At 48.8% G+C, this 9,325-nt stretch overlaps 1 pseudogene; it reads left to right on the forward strand.

Annotated features, from left to right (window-relative positions):
• The first annotated feature begins 6,679 nt into the window (after window positions 1-6,679).
• On the forward strand, window positions 6,680-8,555 carry LOC141265451 (polyadenylate-binding protein 1 pseudogene; annotated as a pseudogene).
• The last annotated feature ends 770 nt before the right edge of the window (window positions 8,556-9,325 follow it).

Below are 9,325 nucleotides of genomic sequence, written 5' to 3' on the forward strand. Positions count from 1 at the left end.
ATCTTGGTCTTCTCTCCGGATCTCCAGACTCACCGGAGGGATGTTCGTCAGGTCCTGCTCAGGCTCAGGCAGAATCACCTCTTCGCTAAATATGAGAAGTGCCTCTTTGAGCAGACCTCGCTTCCGTTTTTGGGCTACATTATTTCTCAGACCGGCCTCCGAATGGATCCAGAGAAACTGTCTGCCATCGAGAAATGGCCTCGACCGGAGGGGTTGAAGGCTATTCAGCGGTTCCTGGGCTTCGCCAACTACTACCGCCTCTTCATACCGCACTTCTCTTCCCGGACTGCCCCAATTTCCGCGCTCACCCGTAAGGGCACTAATCCCAGAGAGTGGCCGCCCGAAGCAGAGGAGGCCTTTCTTTCCTTAAAACAGGCCTTCTCTTCCGCCCCGGTGCTGCATCGCCCGGACGGCAACAAGCAGTTCTTCCTGGAAGTTGACGCCTCCTCCTCTGGAGCCGGAGCGGTACTTACCCAAAAATCGTCTTCCGGGAGAATGGTAACTTGTGGCTTCTTCTCCAAACTCTTCTCCTCTTCTGAGCGCAACTATTCCATAGGAGACCGAGAGTTATTGGCCATCAAGCTGGCATTGGAGGAGTGGCGTTACCTACTCGAGGGGGCTCTTCACCCGGTAATAATCTACACTGACCACAAGAACTTGGCTTACCTCCAGCATGCCCAGAGACTTAACCCGCGCCAAGCCCGGTGGTCCTTGTTTTTTGCTCGCTTTGATTTTGTTCTTCATTTTCGCCCGGCTGACAAAAACATCAAAGCAGACGCCTTGTCCCGATCCTTTCTGGTGTCTGATCTCGAGGAAGAACCCAAACATATCATCGATCCCGCCAGAGTAATGCAAGTGGCTCCCATGAGTCTAAATCGTCTCCCTCCCGGTAAGACGTTCGTTTCAGTACCTGATCGGGAGAAGATCCTACACTGGGGCCATTCGTCTAAACTAGCTGGCCACGCCGGTCAGAAAAAGACCCTCCAGCTTATTACCCGGCACTACTGGTGGCCTACCCTGCACAAGGACGTAATAGACTTTGTTTCTGCCTGTGTGTCCTGCGCCCGCAACAAAGTCCCGAGACACCTGCCAGCCGGTCGCCTCCTTCCGCTTCCTGTGCCTGCTGCCCCCTGGCAGCATATTGCTATGGACTTCATAACTGATCTCCCCGTCTCTGCCGGTTGTACGGTCATTTGGGTGGTCGCTGACCGCTTTTCCAAGATGGCTCACTTTATTCCCCTGCCAGGCCTCCCGTCTGCACCGAGCTGGCTAAAGACTTTATCCGCCACATCTTCCGTCTTCATGGCCTGCCCCTCCACATCGTGTCGGATCGTGGGGTACAGTTCACCTCACGTTTCTGGAGAGCCACTTGTAAATTGCTAGACGTCACCCTGGACTTCTCCTCCGCTTACCACCCACAGTCTAATGGTCAAGTGGAGCGGATCAATCAGATCCTGACCAGTTACCTCCGGCACTTCGTTAATGCCCACCATTCTGACTGGGTGGATCTCCTGCCATGGGCCAAATTCTCTTACAACAATCACGAGAGCGAATCTTCCTCCAAATCCCCGTTTTTTGTAGTCTTCGGTCAGCATCCTCGGATCCCATTTCCCGTCTCCACCTCGGTGGATAATCCGGCTGCGGAATCTCTTGTTAACAAATTTTCCTCCTTGTGGGAGAGTACCCGGTCCGCACTCCTTCAGTCGTCCGAGCGTATGAAAAGACATGCTGACAAAAAACGTCTGGATCCTCCTCAATTCCGTCCAGGGGATAAGGTCTGGCTCTCGTCCAAGTATGTCCGGCTCAAGATTCCTTCCTATAAGTTAGGGCCTCGGTTCATCGGTCCTCTGGAGGTCATCAGTCAGATCAACCCGGTGGCCTATAAATTGAAACTCCCGGCCAACTTGCGGATCCCTAACTCCTTCCATGTATCTCTCCTCAAACCCGTGGTACTTAACTCTTTTTCCAAGTCTACAGGTACGCCTCCTGCTCCGGTTTCCGCTGAAAACGAGTTTGAGGTAGAGAACATTCTGGCCACAAAAAGGGTAAGAGGAAAGACCTTTTTTCTAGTAGATTGGAAGGGGTTTGGTCCTGAAGAGAGAACGTGGGAGCCCCGGGAGAACATCCATGCCCCTCTCATCCTTGCTAAATTTCTGTATGGCCTAAAAAAGGGGGGGCCTAAAGGGGGGGGTACTGTAGCGTCGGCGTCCCTGCCCTCTGCTAGGCAGGGACGCTGTTCCCCTCACCTCTCCGCTCCGAGCCCGGCGTCCTCCTCTCGCTCTGCTGGCAGCGCGCGCTCCTTCCCGGCCACTGTGCTTAGGGCGCGCGCGCGCTCCCCCCCTCTTAAAGGGGCCGCGCGCGCCGTCCTAAGGAGTCCCCGGCCAATGGCCGGAGGACTTCACCATATATAAGGCACCTCCTCCAAAATGGAGGTGCCCGAGCAATGTTGTTGCACTGTTCACTACTCTGCTTCAGCCCTCAGGTCCCATTTCCAGTTACCTGCCAGTTTCCTGCCAGATTGCTGTCTGATTCCTGCCTGTTATCCGCTTACCTTCTTGCTAGCCTGAGGTCCGACGGTCTGCCTTCCGACACCTGTCAGTCTGTCTATGGACCAGCTTGCCCGCTCACCTGGGAGCGCCCACCTGCTACCCGCCTGCTAGCCTACCTGAGGTTCCGCCGTCACGTGCTGTGACCACCTGCCAGTCCAGAGACTCTTGCCCGCTCACCTGGGAGCTCTCATCTGCTACCTGTCTGCTAGCCTACCTGGAGGCTCTGCCGTCACGTGCTGTGACCACCTGCCAGTCCAGAGACTCTTGCCCGCTCACCTGGGAGCGCTTATCTGCTACCTGTCTGCTAGCCTACCTGGAGGCTCCGCCGTCACGTGCTGTGACCACCTGCCAGTCCAGAGACTCTTGCCCACTCACCTGGAAGCGCTCATCTGCTACCTGCCTGTTAGCCTACCTGGAGGCTCCGCCGTCACATGCTGTGACCACCTGCTTATCCAGAGACTCTCGCCTGCTCACCTGGGAGCACACATCTGCCTGCTAGCCTACCTGGAGGCTCAGCCGTCACAGGTCGTACCTACCCTTTACCCAGAGACTGTCCCGGTCACTTGCCGTGACCTCCTGCCCGTTCACCCAGAGACTGTCCCGGTCACTTGCCGTGACCTTCTGCCCGTTCACCCAGAGACTGCCCCGGTCACTTGCCGTGACCTCCTGCCCGTTCACCCAGAGACTGTCCCGGTTACTTGCCGTGACCTCCTGCCCGTTCACCCAGAGACTGCCCCGGTCACTTGCTGTGACCTCCTGCCCGTTTACCCAGAGACTGTCCCGGTCACCTGCTGTGACTACCTGCCTGTCTTCCCTGGTCACCACCCGCTTCCTTACAAGGACCGCCCCCTTGTATAAGTTGCTCAGAGGTTCCGCCTCCCAGACCCGTTACAGTCATTATGTTTGAGTCACTCTGTGCGCATATTTTGCCTTAGGCATTCCTTAGGCATTTGCCTTAGGCATTCCTCACATGTATCAAAGCTGTCAAACAGTTGCAAATCATGCGCACAGAGTGACTCAAACATAACACCCGAGCACGCTGAAGATACTCGGCGAGCACCCAAGCTCATACTCATACTCGCTCATCACTACTGTGCATTATATTCATTTTATGGTGCACTTTTGCTGTGCTTTTTCAGGCAGATTCCAGATGGAATCCACCTCAAAAGACGTTGTGCACACATAGCGTTACAGCGGTTAGTCTGGATTTTTATTATTTTTGTGTATGGGGCTTAGAAACACTAGGCAGGTAGTTGTTAACTGCTTGCCTGTTCTGCGTGGTGCAGATTTCTGCCAGCTCAGAGTGGTCACAGACTGCTCCTGAGAAAAATCTACAGCTTCAGATGACGCCACGTCTAAACAGGAGTGCCTTTTTTACTGCTCTGCTCTGAATATGAGGAGTCTTTGCTGATGTCATGCTGATTGATAGCTAGCTCCATGCAGCCTAGCTGTGGGGAGCCAGCATGACATCTGCAGTGACGTCTCATCTACAAAGCAGACTGCTAGAGGTGAACTGAAGCAGCAGAATCGCCAGGTGAGCCGGCAGAGATCATTCTGTATAGAACAGGTAGGTAGTCAGCAACTACCTCCATACACAAAATACTAAAAGTTTAAAAAGGACTTGTTGATAGGTCAAAATAGACCTTGTTTCTCTTATGTTATTCATGATGCTCCCCTAAGTATTCTTTTTTTATTTTGAAAAATTTTCTATACAGTTCCAGATATATGAGCCTTTTCATTTAATGCACCCAATATTTAATTTTTTATAGTCAAGGGGTGGGTGTTTAGACTGCTTTGCAGTATGGTAGATTATTAAAAATAAAAACACTGAATGCTGTACCTAGGAGAGCAGCAGGAATAAAATAAAAGAAAAAATACTTCACTTCAAACCTGGATATGGTGAAGGTTACTGTTTAAAAGAATAGTGCATCTCATTAAAAGATGGCATAACACTAGAGAATGTTCCGTGACTGTCCATCCTTAGGCACTCAACTGATTCTAAAAATGAAGGAGCATTAGCAGTGATTTAGCACTGCTGCTCCTTCACTGTTTTTAGGCATTCTCAGCCACCAGGCTCCACAAGGAACTGCAGCAAAACTCCATTCAATTGCAGCTTTAACTTTGACCACTGAGATTTATAATAGGCTGATACTTGATATACCGTGTTTCCCTGAAAATAAGACCTACCCCGAAAATAAGCTCTAGCATAATTTTACAGGATTTTTTGAGTATGCATGAAATATAAGCCTTACTGCAAAAATAAGCTCTAGTTACAGTCAGGGTCAGCGATGGGGGGAACAACTGCTCAGGGACCCCATTCTCTTAGTGACCCCCCGCGTTTCTATTCAAAGGTTAAGACTGCTTAAAGACCTTTGGTGACCTCACATTTATGTGACCATGCTGTCACCAAAGGTCCTTTAACTGTGGGAGTCTAGAGGAACTGAAGATGAGACTGCTGGTATGTAGGGCAGACGTTAGGGAGAAGGGGGGAAAACTGTGCAATTTCTCAGGGCTCCAACTCTCCGAGGGCCTCCCAGCTTTTCTATTCTGAGGTTAAGACGGCTTAAGACTCCTTTTCTGACATCACGGTCATATTACTATGATGTCACCAAAGGTCATTTAACTGCTGGAACCTAGAGAAACTAGGTGGTTAGAACCAAAGATCTCAAATTTGGACTCATCAGACCAAAGCGCAGATTTCCACTGGTCTAATGTCCATTCCTTGTGTTCTTTAGCCCAAAAAAGGCTCCTCTGCTTGTTGCCTGTCCTTAGCAGTGGTTTCTTAGCAGCTATTTTACCATGAAGGCCTGCTGCGCAAAGTCTCCTCTTAACAGTTGTTGAAGAGATGTGTCTGCTGCTAGAACTCTGTGTGGCATTGACCTGGTCTCTAATCTGAGCTGCTGTTAACTTGCGATTTCTGAGGCTGGTGACTCGGATAAACTTATCCTCAGAAGCAGAGGTGACTCTTGGTCTTCCTTTCCTGGGGCGGTCCTCATGTGAGCCAGTTTCTTTGTAGCGCTTGATGGTTTTTGCAACTGCACTTGGGGACACTTTGAAAATTTTCCCAATTTTTCGCACTGACTGACCTTCATTTCTTAAAGTAATGGTGGCCACTCGTTTTTCTTTACTTAGCTGCTTTTTTCTTGCCATAATACAAATTCTAACAGTCTATTCAGTAGGACTATCAGCTGTGTATCCACCAGACTTCTGCACAACACAACTGGTGGTCCCAATCCCATTTATAAGGCAAGAAATCCCACTTATTAAACCTGACAGGGCACACCTGTGAAGTGAAAACCATTTCCGGTGACTACCTCTTGAAGCTCATCAAGAGAATGCCAAGAGTGTGCAAAGCAGTCATCAAAGCAAAAGGTGGCTACTTTGAAGAACCTAGAATATAAGACATATTTTCAGTTGTTTCACACTTTTTTGTTAAGTATATAATTCCACATGTGTTAATTCATAGTTTTGATGCCTTCAGTGTGAATGTACAATTTTCATAGTCATGAAAATACAGAAAAATCTTTAAATGAGAAGGTGTGTCCAAACTTTTGGTCTGCACTGTAGATTCATGTATTTATAGAGTAGATAGCTATGACTTTGGAATAAGGCTATCTTGGTGTGTGGTGGAGCTGACATCAGCAAACAGGTAGAGAAAAGATTATGTTTGAATAACAAGAACAAGGTCATTTATCAAAAGCCAGACTGCAAACCTTTAAAAGTCTGGTAAAGTTAATGTTACTCACATGTCTATACTGTATCCCTATAACGTGAGCCAATGCTGTGGACATAGCAGCCAGGCAGTGATTGGAAGCCCCTAGCCTAGCAGCAGTGACTGAGAGAAGATTGCCGCAGCTCCCGGTCGCCTCCACGTCACCTGTATTACACGGGGACAGTGTGGGCGGCCACGTGCTGTGGGTGACCGCGGGGTGTGGACTAGTCAAGCACACTTGTTTCTGAAGGTAGATGTTAATTACTATGACAACGCTGTGCCTACTCTCCCCCCAGCTGTGCCTGCTCTCCCGCACCCCGCGCTCCATTGGTGAGGCAGCGCGCAGGTGACGCGCGCGGCAATGCCCGGAGTAAGCAGCCGTTACCCGATGTCGTTATATGCCGTGTACAGAGGAAGGATGGCCTCCGAGCAGCACAGAGTGCCCGCCGCGTCCCTGTACATCGAGAACCTGCACCCAGAAGTCTCCGAGCTTGGTGCCCGTAATCTACAGCAACTTAATCAACCACACTTTACTATGCCGCAGCCTGCTGTCCATGCACAAGAAGCCCTCAAAGCCATTGTTCCGCCCTGCCGGCCCCATCATGTCCATCAGAGTGTGCAGGGACCCGGTGAGCCGGCGATCGTACGGCTATGCTTACGTCAACTTCCAGTGTGCAGGGGATGCCCAGCGTGTGGTGGATACAATGAACTATGACGTCATATGTGGCAGGTCTGTGCGCATAATGAGGTCACTACATGACCCCTCCCTGTACAAGAGTGGGGTGTTCATCAAGAACATGGACCCAGCCATTGATAATAAAGCCCTGCATGAGGCGTTTTCTACATTTGGGAAGATATTGTCAGTCAAGGTAATGGGTGATAAAAAAGGAGTCGGATTTGTCCATTTTGAAAGCCAAGAGGCCGCAGAGAAGGCTATAGAGACGATGAATGGGAAACTTTTAAATGACCACATAATATCGGTGGGACACTTCAAGTCACGCAGTAAACGGGAAGTTGAGTCTAGTGCCAGAGCCAAGAACTGCAAGAACTTTGCAGAAGACGTGGATGATGAATACCTGAAGCAACTGTTTGACCGTTATGGCCCTATGGTTAATGTCAAAGTCATGATCAATAAGTTTGGGAAGTCAAAAGGATTTGGCTTTGTCAATTTTGAGAGACATGAGGATGCGCTAAAAGCTGTGGAAGAAATGAACGGCAAGGACATGAATGGTAGGGTCATCTATGTAGGCCGAGCCCAGAAGAAGGTGGAGAGACAATTTGAGCTGAAAAGAAAGTTTGAACAGTTGAAGCGGGACAGGATCACACAAAGCCAGGGTGCCAACCTCTATGTCAAAAATCTGGACCACGGTATTGATGACGAGAGACTGCGAAAAGAGTTCTCTCCATATGGGACCATCACCAGTGCCAAGGTAATGATGGAAGGTGGACACAGCAAAGGATTTGGCTTCGTGTGCCTCTCCTCTCCACAAGAGGCAACCAATGCTCTTGCCAAAATGAGCGGTAGAATCATCGCTATGAAACCACTGTATGTTTCCCTGGCACAGCGCAAGGAGGAACGTCAAGCTCGTCTAACACACCAGCATATGGAGAGATTGGTCAACAGGAGATTTGCAACCAATCCACGTAATCCTTATCAGTTACCTCTATGTAGAACCATGCCAACTATTACACCAGTTCAGAAGAAGTCTTCCTATTGTAAAAATAGGCAGATCGCTCAAGTTAGGCCAAGTCCACCTTGGAAATTACAGAATGAAAGACTTGACTCATTTCAGAATATGCCAGGGCCCATCCAACTTCCTCCTCTAAGACCTTCAACATTTGACACCATAATATCAACTAAGAGTGTTAACACATCGACGCAAACAACAGGGTTGCAACCTGTAGCTACGTTCACAAGTCACTCAGTCCGTCAGTTTACGTATAATGCTGGTGCCCGTAATCTACAGCAACTTAATCAACCACACTTTACTATGCCGCAGCCTGCTGTCCATGCACAAGAAGCCCTCAAAGCCATTGTGCTGTCCTCAAATTCTCCAGAGGAGCAGAAAGAAATACTGGGCGAGCGCCTCTTCCCCCTGATCCAAGCCATACAACCTGCAATGTCCAATAAAATAACTGGGATGTTACTAGAGCTTGATAATTCGGAACTGCTCCACATGCTTGAGTCACCAGAATCCCTCCGCTCCATGGTAGCAGAAGCTGTTGAAGTTCTGCAAGCCCATCAAGCAATGTACACGTCACATGCAACTGCTGCTGAATCAGAAGCTGATTAAAAAGCCTAAGAGTGGAAAACTGCGAGGACATCGAAGAAAAAACTCAAAACATGAAAAAGTTATTGATTTTATTTGTAGTTTTTTTTTTGTTTTATTTTCAAAGAGCTTTATATTGCATTGAAATTATATTAAAGATTTAATTGATAATTCTACAGTATTTGGTGTATGGAGTATATGTTAAAGTAGACTCTATTCACATCACAATATTTTGAAAGTATTCCCTGTATACTTTTAACGTATTCCCTGTATACTTTTATACGTATTCCACTGCATTGTGGACATTGATAAACTTTAGAAAATATTAATTGGGGAATGGAAATCTTCCACCTTATCTACTACTGAGGATTTTCTATTGTGTAGGTTCTGCAGTGGACATGGGAGAGGTCTTAAACACGGGGGCTGTATGTGACCCCTGAGGCTCCATTGCGCAGCCCCCATGTCCCTGAGCTCCCGAGATAATCCTGTCCAAGGGAGCACATTCAATTGAATTGTATCACGACGTAGAGACCATCTCTTTGCACCTCAATACCTATACCAGCCATCGGCCAATTAGAGGCCCGCAGCTGAAGTTGTGCCCATTGCGGCAGTGCATGACGTCACTACAATGTGTCACGCCGGCTGGAGAGGAGGAAAAGGGCGCTTTTCGTCGAGGGAGCGAGGTGAGAAACCTTTTTCTAATGTGTATGTGAAAAACGGCATATTGGGGGACACTATTACAAGAAGAGGACCAGGATAGGGGACATTACTACAAGAAATGGAGTAGGATGAGG

This window comes from Phyllobates terribilis, unplaced genomic scaffold (assembly GCF_046119375.1).
Source record: "Phyllobates terribilis strain yellow unplaced genomic scaffold, ASM4611937v1 Scaffold_1__5_contigs__length_1240528914, whole genome shotgun sequence".
Taxonomy (NCBI): Eukaryota; Metazoa; Chordata; class Amphibia; order Anura; family Dendrobatidae; genus Phyllobates; species Phyllobates terribilis.